The sequence below is a fragment of the Natrix helvetica genome, assembly GCF_964273705.1.
Source record: "Natrix helvetica genome assembly, chromosome: 3".
Classification (NCBI taxonomy): Eukaryota; Metazoa; Chordata; class Lepidosauria; order Squamata; family Natricidae; genus Natrix; species Natrix helvetica.
Window position 1 is genome coordinate 158,380,033 of NC_138549.1, and position 14,836 is coordinate 158,394,868.

General features: G+C 41.3%; 1 protein-coding gene across 1 annotated transcript in view; it reads right to left on the reverse strand.

Annotated features, from left to right (window-relative positions):
* The window catches only part of BCAS1 (brain enriched myelin associated protein 1), an 86,347-nt gene extending 74,197 nt beyond the window's left edge, over positions 1-12,150 (reverse strand). The window contains exon 1 of the mRNA XM_081947046.1: positions 12,091-12,150. The gene's annotated coding sequence lies outside the window, so the exon portion shown is untranslated. The remainder of the gene's footprint in view (positions 1-12,090) is intronic.
* Positions 12,151-14,836: the final 2,686 nt, after the last annotated feature.

Sequence of the window (14,836 nt, forward strand, 5' to 3'; positions counted from 1 at the left end):
TCCTTCACTTAGGAACAGTCTGGGGCTCCTTACAGTACTAAATGTTGGTACCTCACCAAAATGTCTACGCCTTCCACCTATAGAACTGCTTCTGGACTCAAGGTGGTGGGAGTGATATTCCCTTATGTGTTTCAATTACTGACCACCACTGAGTCAATGGATTGAACTGGAGTGAACCAGATGTCTCCTGCATTGCCCGATCACATCATTTCATCACGAAGCATGGGTATCCAGCTAGTGCTATATATTATCCAATTACCAAAGTATTACTAAATCTAGGTATCAATATGAAAATAGGAAACTGCTTTATGCCTAATCAGTCCACTGGTTCTCTTTAGCAAAAATATTATCAATTATAGTAAACAGAAGCTCTTCAGAATTTCAGCAAAGTTTTTGCAGCATGATCTTCTACGTTCAACGGATTTGTACTGATTTGTACAGAATTTGTACTGCATCATCACTGGAGCTTTTTAAGAAGAGATTGGATAGCCATTTGTCTGGCAAAATAGAGAGGGTCACCTGCTTGAGCAGGGGGTTGGACTAGAAGACCTCCAAGGTCCCTTCCAATTCTGTTATTCTGTTATATCTGCTAAATACTATTAGCAAGACCATGCAGCATAGTTGGATCATGTACGTCTTTTGTACAATTTCTGTTTCCCTTGGTCTCTCCTTAATGCAGAGACTGGCTCAGGAATTCTGGGAGTTGAAGTCCACAAGTCATAAAGAGGCCACTATTCCCCATCCCTGACCTAAAGTGTATAGTTAAGGTATTTTTAAAAAAAACAGGCCTTCTGAAACTATATTTCAGGGAATTCTAGAATGTGATGGAAAAGATCTGCAAAAGATCAGAACAAAAAGAAAGAAAGAAAGAAAGAAAGAAAGAAAGAAAGAAAGAAAGAAAGAAAGAAAGAATCTGCCATGTTCATATGAACATTGAATTTTCAATTCCTATAGCCTTTCCTCTTAATCAAGAGTTCCATTTTTTTTTTAGCTAAAAGGTTTGGTGGCCTGAAAAATTTGGAAACCTCCTGCTATAAATGACAGTTTCAAAGCCATATTATTTTCTCAGAGGTTGCTTTGAATTCAGTGCAGTTTCCTCCCAGCTGCATAGTTACAGAGGACTGTACATTTCCCAAATGAATGGTGTTTTTTTTTTGCAAAATAAATAAATCCAGGAATGAGCAATGTGGCTAAAGAGGTGCTTTTCATTTAATGTAGGGCAATGTACCTGAACAGTACATTGCAAAGGAATCCTTCAAGAGTGACATTTCTCTGTATTTATTTTTGCAAGGGAGTTAAGTCACATACGTCATAATCAGAGATGGAATTTCCAGAATAACCTCAATCATGTGGAGTCAGCAGTGGATTAGAAGTATCAATGTAAAAAATTCCTGCTTGCAGCAGGAAATGAAAATTATGATTCAATGAAAAGAGGTCTGATTCAGTTTTTCCTTATTGTACCCACTACCCATGGAATTGAAGTCGCAAGATTATGCCATCCCTGAGCATAATATGTAAGGCTTTTAAATCTTTTTTACTGGCTCATGTACACTTTCAGGATCAGAGTCAACATGGTGGGACTGGTTGTAATATTAATCAGCGTTGTAGAATTGCTTTAAGGCTCAGATCCAATGCTATATGAGCCATATCCACCTGCCGCAAACAGCTTTGTCTTTATAAAATCTATATTTGGGTATCTTTCCCTCTGAGGTCAGTTTGGTTCTGATATTGCTGGCCTTTTAGAAAGATCTGAATACCTCCTCCCAATTTGTGAAAAGTAACCTACAGCCATTGAATTATTGGCCACCTTGACATATATAAAGGGGTGAAATGTGGTTGTCCATGCTTTAAGAAAGTTAGAAATGGTTAGTATTTAGATGGGAGGCTATCAAAAAATAGGAGGACGAGGTGGCTCAGTGGCTAAGGTACTGAGCTTGTTGATCAGAAAGGTCGGCAGTTCAGCAGTTCGAATCCCTAGCGCCGTGTAATGGAGTGAGCTCCCGTTACTTGTCCCAGCTTTTGCCGACATAGTAGTTCAAAGGCATGTAAAAATGCAAGTAGAAAAATAGGAACCACCTTGGTGGGAAGGTAACAGTGTTCCGTGCACCTTTGGTGTTTAGTCATGCTGGCCACATGACCACAGAGATGTCTTCAGACAGTGCTGGCTCTTCGGCTTAGAAATGGAGATGAGCACCGCTCCCTAGAGTCGGGAACTACTAGCACATATGTGTGAGGAGAACCTTTACCTATCAAAAAGTAGCTGATATCTCAGCTAAATTATCTTGGAACAATCCTGATGGCAATTAGATTTACCACAAAAAAAGAGAGAACATTTTCCAAACTTAACTGATATAGGAGTAGAGAGGTGATAATTTCACAGATCACAATGCATGGGTGCCCCCATAGCAATTAAATTTACAATATTACTTTTTGTAATAAATTAGTTCTCGAAGTACAGAAATAAGTGGCACTCGGCAACTCAATAGCAAAGGGATAGTTTTTCTGTAACAAGCATCACCTGAAAATCTTTCTATTCAAAGTAGCTCAATTTAGAAAATAAACCTATTGTTATGAACAGACACATGGAATAGTTTTGGGGCCTTGAGAAATGGCTTAGGAATTGAGATTCCATGCCTCCTCCCTCCATGCACAAGGGATCTTTCATCTCTGCCATTCTATTTCTCACTCAAAAATAAAACTTGAAATATCAATCAGAATAGATCTGGAAGGGACCTTGGAGGTCTTCTAGTCTAACCCATTGTTCAAGCAGGAGAGCCTATACCATTTCAGTCAAGGGACTGCCCAGTCTCTTTTTAAAAACCTCCAAGGATGATGCACCCATAACTTCTGAAGGCAAGCTGTTCCCCTGGTTAATTGTCCTCACCGTTAGGAAGTTTTTCCTTAATTCCAGGTTGCTTCTCTACTTGATTAGTTTCCATCCATTGTTTTGTGTCCTGCCTACAGGTGCTTTGGTAAATAAGCCAACTCCCTCTTCTTTGTGGCACCCCCTCAACTACTGAAATGCTGCTATCATGTCACCCCTAGTCCTTTTTTTCTCTAGACCAGCCAATCCCAAATCCTGCATTTTTACTGGCAACAAAGATGATTAGGGATTGGAGACTAAAACATATGAAGAGCAGTTGCAGGAACTTGGTATGTCTGGTTTAATGAAAAGAAGGACTAGGGGAGACATGATAGCTGTGTTCCAATATCTCAGGGGCTGCCACAAAGAAGTGGGAGTCGAGCTATTCTCCAAAGCACCTGAGAGGGTAGGACAAGAAGCAATGGGTGGAAACTAATCAAGGAGAGAAGCAACTTAGAACTAAGGAGAAATGTCCTGACAAGTTAAAACAATTAATAAGTGGAACAACTTGCCTCCAGAAGTTGTAAATGCTCCAACACTGGAAGTTTTTAAGAAGAGGTTGGATAACCCCCTTCAATAGTCTAGAAGGGACGTCGGAGGCGAGTCTTGAAGGACCATTCTGGGAGGAGTTTGACTCTGTTACTGCCGATGATATGGACAGGTTGCGTGGGCGACTGCGAGCCACTACATGTTTACTGGACCCGTGTCCCTCCTGGCTTATACTGGCATCCTGGGAGGTCACACGAGGCTGGCTCCAGGAGTTAGTTAACGCTTCTTTGAGAGAGGGGTCCTTGCCGGCCGCCTTGAAAGAGGCGGTGGTGAGGCCCCTACTCAAGAAGCCTTCCCTGGATCCAGCTATGTTAACTAACTATCATCCTGTCTCCAACCTTTGCTTTCTGGCGAAGGTTGTAGAGAGTGTGGTGGCACAACAGTTCCCACGCCACTTGGAGGAAATTGATTATCTAGACCCGCGCCAGTCCGGTTTCCGTCCCGGTCACAGCACGGAGACGGCCTTGGTCGCGTTGGTGGACGATCTCTGGAGGGCCAGAGATGGGGGTTGCTCCTCCATCCTGGTCTTATTAGACCTCTCACCTGCTTTTGATACCATCGACCATGGTATCCTATTGCGTCGTCTGGAGGGGTTGGGGGTGGAGGGGCACCGTCTTGCGGTGGTTCTCCTCCTACCTCTCCGGCCGGACGCAATGTGTGCTGACAGGGGAGCAGAGGTCGACCCTGAGGCCACTCACTTGTGGGGTGCCGCAGGGGTCGGTCCTCTCGCCTCTCCTGTTCAACACGTATATGAAGCCGCTGGGTGAGATCATTCGTGGTTTTGGGGTCGAGTACCATCTGTACGCTGATGATACTCAGCTGTACATCTCCACCCCGAACCACCCCAACAATGCCGTTGAAGTGATGTCCCGGTGCCTGGAGGCCGTACGGGTCTGGATGGGAAGTAACAGACTCAAGCTCAACCCCTCCAAGACGGAGTGGCTGTGGTTACCGGCACCCCGGTTCAACCAGTGGGTTCCATCACTGGCCATCGGGGGCGAACAACTGGCCCCCGTGGAGCGGGCACGCAATTTGGGCGTCCTCCTGGATGCCCAGCTGTCGATGGATGACCATGTGACAGCCGTGGCAAGGGGGGCGTTCCACCAGGTTCGCCTGGTGCACCAATTGCGTCCCCTATTGGACCGGGACGCCCTTCACACAGTCACCCATGCGCTAGTGACGTCCCGACTGGACTATTGCAATGCTCTCTACATAGGGCTTCCCTTGAGATGCACCCGAAGACTGCAGCTGGTGCAGAATGCGGCCGCACAGGCAATCATGGGAAGTACTAGCTACTCCCATATAACACCTCTCCTGCGCGGGCTGCATTGGCTACCTGTGGTTTTTCGGGTGCGTTTCAAGGTGCTGACTATCATCTTTAAAGTGCTCCATGGCACAGGACCTAGCTATCTGCGGGATCGCATCCTACCCCACACATCCCTGCGGCCAATTCGCTCTCACAGAGAGGGACTCCTCTGGGTGCCGTCCACTAGGCAATGCCAGCGGGCAGCGCCCAGGAGTAGGGCCTTCTCTGTGATGGGCCCGACCCTCTGGAATGACCTCCCCCCCAACATCAGAACAACCACCGATCTCCGCTCCTTCCGCAAGAAACTTAAGACTCACCTGTTCCACTTAGCTGGCCTGGCCCAATCGTAGCTTTAATCTTCAATCTTTCTGGCCTGTATTTTAAATTTTTGGGGGTAGGCCTCTTAGGCTGCTTTTTAATTTTTATTATTATTGTACAGCTTTATATTTAATCTGTTTTTAGGGGTATTTAAGATTTTCTATTTTGTATATGGTCTTTTAACTGCTGTCTGTACACCGCCCCGAGTCCCTTTGGGGAGAGGGGGCGGTCTATAAATTCAATAAATAAATAAACCATTTGTGGTGCTGTAGGGTTTCCTGCCGAAGCAGGGGGTTGGACTAGAAGACCTCCAAGGTCCCTTCCAACTCTATTCTATTCTATTCTGTTTCTATGTAAATAGTGGGATTAAGTGGTTGGTAATTTCCTAGGCAGTTCCAGTCCAAGATACCAGCCTTTGTCCTTTGAATAAGTTGCGTGCTGTCCCTGCTTGTGTTCTAATTCTGAGGTCACCAAGTGCATACCGGAGTTCTCAGCAGGGATTAAGCCTGTATAAACCACACCAGGCCCTGTTACCTTCACTTTCTGTAATAGGTGACTTGGACTCCTGAGTCACCTTATTACCTTATCAGTTCATTCTAAAGGTATATAGGGTGTGAAGGAAAAGGTGAAAGAAAAGGATAAGAATAGCACAATACCACTCCATAGTATCTTTCTCAACTCTCTTGTACCTTTTCACCCCTACAATTTTAATTTCAAGGAAACCAATATTTCTCAGAAAAGTATTTAAACCTGTCCTACAGCTTCCTGTTGATAACAGTGAGAACAGTTTCAAGAGGCCAGAGTAATTGCTAATGTATTAGTCATTAAAGAGTAACTTTAGATCAGAATAGGTAATTTCATTAAATGGAGGAAAGAATCTGGGTGACTATAGCAAACACAATGGAAGTCTTGCAAGGGGGGGGGGAGAGATGATTGTGCCATGTAGAAATAGCTTGAAGGAATTTTACTTGTTTTGATTATCTTAGAATAAAATAGAATAACAGAGTTGGAAGGTAACTTGGAGGTCTTCTAGTCCAACCCTCTGCTTAGGCAGAAAACCCTACACCACTTCAGACAAATGGTTATCCAACATCTTCTTAAAAACTTCCAGTGTTGGAGCATTCACAACTTCTGGAGGCAAGTTTAACTGTCAGGAAATTTCTCCTTAGTTCTAAATTGCTTCTCTCCTTGATTAGCTTCCATCCATTGCTTCTTGTCGTGCTTTGGAGAATAGCTTGACTCTCTCTTCTTTGTGGCAACCCTTGAGATATCAAAACACTGCTATTATGTCTACCCTAGTCCTTCTTTTCGCTAAACTAGACATACCCAGTTCCTGCAACTGTTCTTCATATGTTTTAGCCTCCAGTACCCTAATCATCTTTGTTGCTCTTCTCTAATTAGGCGTTCAAAACCTTCTTCCCCTTTTTTCTTCATTTGGGTTTCCAATAGCCAATCTTTTTGCACAGTTATTTGTGGAACAAGTTAAAGGGGACTCAGAAGTTAGATTTACACATCACACTAAGCTCCAACCCATAGTTTAAATTGATAGTTCACATATTATATTAATCCACAACCCTACTACCATATGAACTGTGTTGATTGTCTATGGAGATTCTCAGTCATCCAAGTTATGATTGTCCCAAAGGTGCTTTTGCACAGGACAATTGAACTTTGTTTATGTTTTGTTTTTTTGTCTTGAAGACAGTTCACTTCACATCCAAAAAGGGAACTGTTTAGAACTGAAGAAGCTTCTTGGATGAGAAGTGAAATGTCTTCAAGCAAAGTCCAACTACCTTTTGAAAAAGCACCTTTGGGAGAATTCTGTTGGTTATCTTAGGAAACATATTAATCTTCCCCCTTGCAACACAAGAACTTATTCAGAGAACTGGAAGGAAAAGCTTTTGAGATTTACTGTATTCTGAATATTTCTTTAAAATGCATTGTGTGGGTAACTGCACTTAAAATTCCACTAGGTACTATATGTGTCTTCAAGCATTCTAAAGATGGGGGAAAGCCATTAGGGCTATTAATTCTGGGGAAAATTGTTGGAAATTTGCAATTCATGTCTGTAACACTGTCGACCTTCGGAGGGGCATGCTCCAATTGTTCAGAGTATAGGAAGCCAAACCCCTATTTCTGATTCTGGTGAAAGACTGTTCCTGTTTTTGACACCGGAAGATAAATAATTCTGTTTAAATTGTTCCCTAGAGTTTAGTGAGAACTTCCTAACTTCAGCAATGAAATAATTTTCTGCTGAAAGATTTTTTGTTTGTTTGTTTGTTTGTTTGTTTCTGTTGTAAATGTATTCCATGCAACCTAAGGGTATGAATAAATGTAGTCATGTTTGAAATTACTCTTACAAAATCCTGCTTTTGGCTCACAAGACTCTGCGAATGGACAAGATGCTCAAACGGGGGATTGCTGACCAGTCCCAAGTATTCTCAGATTAAAAAGCATTTCAATTTGGTTTATAGTCTGATTCATGGTTTAGAGGCTTTCATGGCTATTCTATGACAGTCTTCTTCCATTTTGGTGTCTTCCCGATATATATACTTCAATTTCCAGAATTTCCAGCCATTTCATATTGATTGGGGAATTAATTGGAGATTAAAATTCACACAACTAGAGGGTGCCCAGATCGAGGGGTATGTTATAAAATAGCCTTTACCAAGAAAGAGACAGAAGAAATATCATTCTTATTTTTCCTGATTTTTGAGGCTATTGATCATAGGATAGTTCTGGACTTACAGGTTGTGTTTGGCATTCATTGAATTTTCAGATTGCTGATCACAGAACAGAATCTATTGTTATTAAATATAACAAATTATTTGTGTGTCCATTCATACTTGGCTAATAAAGAATTCAATTCAATTCAATTCTACTCTACTCTACTCTACTCTACTCTACTCTACTCTACTCTACTCTACTCTACTCCACTCCACTCCACTCCACTCCACTCCACTCCATTCTATTAAGAATTCTATTTTATATTTGAGATGAGGTCTGGAAAAGATGCCCAGTTGGACATGACAGCATGGAGGGCATATGCATGGTGGGCATATGGTATGGGAATAGGAGGTGTTGTAGATAACTGGGGCCTAAGCCATACAGTATCAGACTTTCTACATCAGAGAAAGCAGATTGAATTGGGCATCTAGTGCAGTTATTTCAACATAGAGTGGTACTGATATCTTCAAGATACTACCACATTCACTGTCATTTGCAATTTCTAAATCATCATTAGGGACCATTCCATAAAGAGCAATTCAGCTCTGAAGTGATCATTGTTCATGTACCAACACAGATCTCCTTTGTCTATGTAATATGAGAAATATACTTTTATTTAACACATGCCAGTAGTTTTTCAAATATTCACCAATGATCTAAATACCTACATCTTCTTTCGTTTTGTTAATTTTTAAGTTGACACCTTCTTTGTAGACTATATTGGTTGAGCAGCAATGTATCTACCACGACTCTGATCTTGAAGTCAGCTTTAGAGACCTAACTGAGAAGCGTTAGGAATTTACACATTACAGCAGTGATGGCAAATCTGTGACATGTATGTCATAGGTGATGTAGGAGATAACCAGGCTGAACCTGAGGCAGGGGTCAAACGCATCATAAGTCATGAGTCCCTGTGTGCCTGCAAGAGATCTAAGTCCAACCCACTTTGAATGCCTCTCTTATCTCTCATGCATTTCTCTTAACCGCTAGTTGGTCAGATTCTTATAGCGAACTTAAGCTTGCAATAAAGCTTGAACTGTCTGAATATCCTGATTTCCCTGGGGCTTGTCAGGCTGGGTGACACACCAGCATTCGCCAACGCCTGACAACAACTATTCTCAAAAGCACACCCCATTCTTATGTGATTTTTGGAGGCTGTGGAGGCCATGGAAGAACATCCTCCAAAACTGCTCCAAGAATGAAGGCTTGTGTGACCCATAACAGTCTGAGGCAAGCTGCAGGTGCCTGTAAACAGAAAGAGAGCTCTGCCTGGATGTAAGCACCATGTGGCAGATTCTGGAAAGTGCTGAGTCATGGAGGCAATTGCACCATTCACCAAGACATGCATTCCTTGGGGAAAGGCACAAGGCAGCTTTTTTGAATGGTAGCAGTGACACTAGGGCTGAAGTTGAGACCTGGGCCTCTACTTCAGTTTAGCTTTGGCACTGCTATTATGTGTCACTGTTCAGAGTCACCTTTATGTAGGGATGATAGAGAATTGGTTCTCTTTGTTTGGGGAAGGGTTGACATGCCAGCTGAGCTCCATACATCCCTGCGACCAATCCGCTCGCACAGAGAGGGCCTCCTCCAGGTGCCGTCCACCAGACAGTGTCGAGGGGCGGCGCCTAGGAGTAGAGCCTTCTCTGTGGCGGGCCCAGCCCTGTGGAATGACCTCCCCCCGGATATTAGGAATACCTCTGACCTCCGCTTCTTCCGTATTAAGCTTAAGACCCACCTATTCCAAGCAGCTGGCCTGGCTCAACTTTGATTTAACCATATCGCTCCTGACGGGTTTTTAACTGGGTATTTTAATTACATTTAATTTCTAGGGGTTTTAAATACAGTATTTTAATTGTTTTTATCAATCGATCTCCTCCTTATGTATGTATGTATGTTTTAGTGTACCTTTGTTATATGTTTGTTTTGTTTACATATTTATTTCGAATGTTTCGTTGTACGCCGCCCCGAGTCCTTCGGGAGAGGGTGCGGCTAAGAAATAAATATATTATTATTATTATTATTATTATTATTATTATTATTATTATTGTTGCAAATTTTTAACATGACAAGCACCAAAGGCTCACCACCCCTGTATTAGATAATTTTTTAATTGATGGTGCCCTGCCCATCAATGCCTACGAAATGTTACTAGGTACCCTTGCTGGCCTCATAGGGCATGTAACACCTGGTTGGTTACTTTCCTTCAGAGTTTCAATCCAAACCACTTCACTGGATGTTGCTATGGAGAAGCAGGGATATGTTAGCTGTTACTTAAGGATACGTTAGTTGGCTTCCTGAAGGAATGGTGGAATATACATTAAGGAGACACATGGACACTCTGATAGCAGCCAAAACATGTTTGAAAACAATCAGCATTTTTTTCCATCTTAAAATTTTGAGTTGCGCTTACTCTCTACAAACATTTATCTAATGTAATTATACCAACACTGGGGTTTTTGTTTCTACCATTGTTTATTTTGTTGGCAGCTGACCTGTGAAATGCTTGTTTTAACACATGCTAAAAGTTTTTCAAGGCAGCATTTAAAATTTACAGCTGCACTATATTTGAACTTCGAAAAGACATTGGAGAACTATATTTTTCCAGTATATCTTTAACTCGAAGCGCAAACATTCTCTTGGTTATTAAGTCAAGTCTGAGCAATGTGCAAAATAAGTGAACAAGGCAGTCGCTGGAATTTTCGTTCCCAAGGGAGGTGGTTAGAAAAAAGACCTGGTCAGATAAAGACCTGGTCAGAGAAGAGCAACAAAGATGATTAGGGGACTGGAGACTAAAACATATGAAGAACGGTTGCAGGAACTGGGTATGTCTAGTTTAATGAAAAGAAGGACTAGGGGAGACATGATAGCAGTGTCCCAATATCTCAGGGGTTGCCACAAACTAGAGGGAGTCAAACTATTCTCCAAGGCACCTGAGGGTAGAACAAGAAGCAATGGGTGGAAACTAATCAAGGAGAGAAGCAACTTAGAACTGAGGAGAAATTTCCTGACAGTTAGAACAATTAATCAGTGGAACAGAAATTGCCTCCAGAAGTTGTGAATGCCCCAATACTGGAAGTCTTTAAGAAGATGTTGGATAGCCATTTGTCTGGAACGGTATAGGGTTTCCTGCCTAGGCAGGGGGTTGGACTAGAAGACCTCCAAGGTCCCTCCCAACTCTACTATTGTATTGTATTGTATTGTATTGTATTGTATTGTATTGTATTGTATTGTATTGTATTAAAGTGCAGGATTAGAGCACTTTTTTTTTCCTTCCAGATTTTGAATCTGAACAATAATAAAGGACATCCTCCTTCTCCTCACTCAAGGTCCCTTTGTAAAGTGCATTATCAAGCAAGGGAATATTTGAAAGACGAATTAGAGTTGATAAAAAGAATACTTTGCACAGGAAGAAGAAGGAACCATATCATTTAAAACAGGCCCTATGGTTTGGAGCTACGATGTAATCTGTGCCTGTTATTCTACAGGTGTTCATGAACTCATTGTTGAACATTTGGGTACACTTTGTCAAGTTATTTCCGGCCTCCTGTTTCTGAAGAATTGCATGCTAAGGCAAAGAGAACAAAGTGTCTGCTTGTTTGCACACTGTGGCTTAGCTAGTAACCCTGTAATGGCGCTTTTGAAAAATGAGTGCCAAATTGTCCCACATTTCCGTTTCATATTTAGAGGAACTGACCTTCAATTGAGTCTTTGATTAATCATTCTTGGCTTGGGAAATAGCATGTGGAAAAATGACTGGAACCGATTGTGAATTTCAGAACAATACTAGAAGAGCAGCTGGCGAGCAAGGAAAACACAAAGAATCCCCAAAGATTTGATCTTAGGTATTTGTAGGTGTACATTGTGAAAAAGAGGCAAATTTGCACCATCGGATTGACAGTGCAATGGAGCAACATGGAGTTGGGGAGGGTTTTGTTTTTGTTTTTTAATATTAAACTGCTTTTATAACTCAAAACTCTAAAAGAGTCGGGTGTGATGTGTGAACAGAGCTCATTTTTAACATTCTACAAAATTCTCTGAGGTCTAAAGTGCCTGAAATACTGACTGAGATCAATCAATAGAACGGATCTGTTCAGAATCCGTATCATGGGCAACTAATCCATTTCCAAACTCAGCTCAAAGTACAGGTATATTCCTTGTCTAGCAACCACAACTAGCAATTGGGTAGTTAAGCAAAACAGTCACTAAATAAAATTGGAACTGTGCTTATGGTCTTCCTTCAACTTTCCTTTCCTTTTTTTTTTTTACAGATCTCTGAAGTTTGCAAATATAAGGAATGGCCATAAAGTTACTTTTTATATCAACTTACTTGCCATTGAGAGTAGGCACAGCTGTGGACAAGGCACCAAGTAGATGTTTGCAGTAGGAATTCCAGACAAGAACGGGAAGATAGAGCAGTATAACCCTAATGTGCTAAGCAGTCTTTAAGATATGAAATGAAGAGGAGAAGTAATAGCAGCAGGTCAGGACTGGCATTAGAGACAAAGTGGCACAGTGGTTAGAGTGCAGAACTGCAGGCTACTTCAGCTAGCTGCAGTTTAGCATGTTCAAATCTCACCGGCTCAAGGTTGACTCAGCCGTCCATCCTTCCGAGGTAGGTAAAATGAGGACCCAAAATTTTGGGGGGCAATATGCTGACTGCTTAGAGAGGGCTGTAAAGCACTGTGAAGTGGTATAAAAGTCTAAGTGCTATTGCTATTATCTCTAAATGAAGAAATCTCTTTGGATGGTAAAGTAGCACAGGTGGTAAAGAGGTCCAGGCCTCCCTATACAGCCCTTCATTACTACCACTGTGGTTGTCCAACATAGCTTGTCATTTGCTCATGGGTTCCACATGCCATGGTGGTTGTTTATAGAAGCAGCCACTGTGGTCATTTCACCATGTGTCTTTCTAAGGATCTCCTGAAAAGTATGTCTACGGTGCAGTCAGCTACTCTTCTTGTTGTCTATGGAGATTTTCAGCTACCAGGTCACGGTTTTCCTAAAGGTGCTTTTTCAAGAGGCAACTGGACTTCCTGGTTTTTCTTTGAAGACATTTCACTTCTCATCCAGGGAGCTTCTTCAGCTGTTCTTGGATGGGAAGTGAAATGTCTTCAAAGATCAGTTTTGATCTGACTAATGCCAAATACTGTTATATACATATTCAGCATTTAAAACAAGCAGCCTTGTTTTTATCCAAATTAAAGCAATATGGAATTTATACAACTAAAAGAAAGTGAAGGGATTAGTTATGCATCAAATATTTCATAATGTGGCTGTCCCTCCCGAGTGTGAAATCTCACATGATCATCAAAAATGATTCTGTCTAGAAAATGGCTCCATCTAGAAAACATAAAAATGAAGAGAAGGAAAACTTCTTCATATCAAACTGTTCCCTCTGGCTGTGTAAGAATGTCACGTTATTTTCGCAAGGACCATTCCTGCTATAGTTTGCAAGAGCACCACCTAAAGACTACTTTGCCACCTCACAGAGTTTTGGGCCAAAGTCTCCTTCTATTAATAGTATACCAGGATCAGAGGGTCAATCATAAGAAGTTTGCCCAGGGCGGTTTTCTATGAAAGTAAGTTAAAAATAGACAAAAGTTCTATCTTGGTCAAACGTTAATTTGGTGAGATAAAAATAAGTACTGCACCAAGCCTCCCAGGCCAATAAAAACATCACTTGGGTCATTGAGTCTTCTGCAGTTCTTAAAACTGTGGAATAAGCATAATCCCTAACAATCCAGTCTTCAGGATACTTAATAGAATAGAATAGAATTCTTTATTGGCCAAGTGTGATTGGACACACAAGGAATTTGTCTTTGGTGCATATGCTCTCAGTGTACATAAAAATACAAGATACATTCCTCAAGAATCATAAGGTACAACACTTAATGATAGCCATAGGGTACAAATAAGCAATCAGGAAACAACCAATATCATTATAAATCACAAGGATACAAGCAACGAAGTTACAGTCCTGCTGTCATAAGTGGGAGGAGATGGGTGGTAGGAACCATGAGAAGATTAATAATAATAGTAATGGAGACTTAGTAAATAGTTTGATAATGTTGAGGAAATTATTTGTTTAGCAGAGTGATGGTGTTTGGGGGGAAAAAAACTGTTCTTATGTCTAGTTGTTCTGGTGTGCAGTGCCCTATAGCATGGTTTTGAGGGTAGAAGTTGAAACAATTTATGTCCAGGATGTGAGGGTTCTGTAAATATTTTCACAGCCCTTTTTTCAACTCGTGCAGTATACAGGTCTTCAATGGAAGGCTGGTAGGCAGTAATTGTTTTTTCTGCAGTTCTAATTATTCTCCAAAGGAATTATCCTACTTTCAAAGAAAGGAATAAAAGCTAAGCAAAGTGATAAAAATGTGACTTGAATCACTGGATCTTCTGAAGCTGCTGAAACGATAAAATGGATATACATTGAAGATACACTTTAATTGTTGCTTTTAATCTACTGAGACTTTATTCTAGTTGCAGGCATTCATTCAGCAAGTTTGAAGTTATGATGACAATGAATGGTGGTGATGAACAGTTTTTAGATTTCCCTTCCTGGATTGGTGCCTCTTGCACACACTTCCCTTAGAAATGCATTAGTAAGCAATGAACATTCTGGTCTCAATTGCCATTGTAAGCTGAGGATTTTCTGTATTGCCCTCAGCTACCTCCTCAAATTTCATGAGATTGCCAAGAAAATTTAAATAAGTCTTTTTAAACCAGATGAAGTAGGAAAGAGGGAATGGAGGATAGAAATCAAATCATGCAAACCAGGGGAATAAGGATTTTACTTTAGGTACACTCTTCCTCAATTGACCATGCTGACATTCTCCTCACCAGATCTAAAAATAGAACAGAACAAAACAAAACAAAACCAACCACAAAGACTAGAGGTGGACCTTAATTTGATAACATTTTATTCACCCATGATCCAGCTCAGTATTTTGTCAGGATCTTTTCCATTATCTGCAATTTGCTTCTTTCAATGGAAACTCTGAATGCTAAATCTGCAATATTTGACTTCTGTGTGCAATGCAACTGTTGTCACTGTTATTTTAAAATGACCTTCT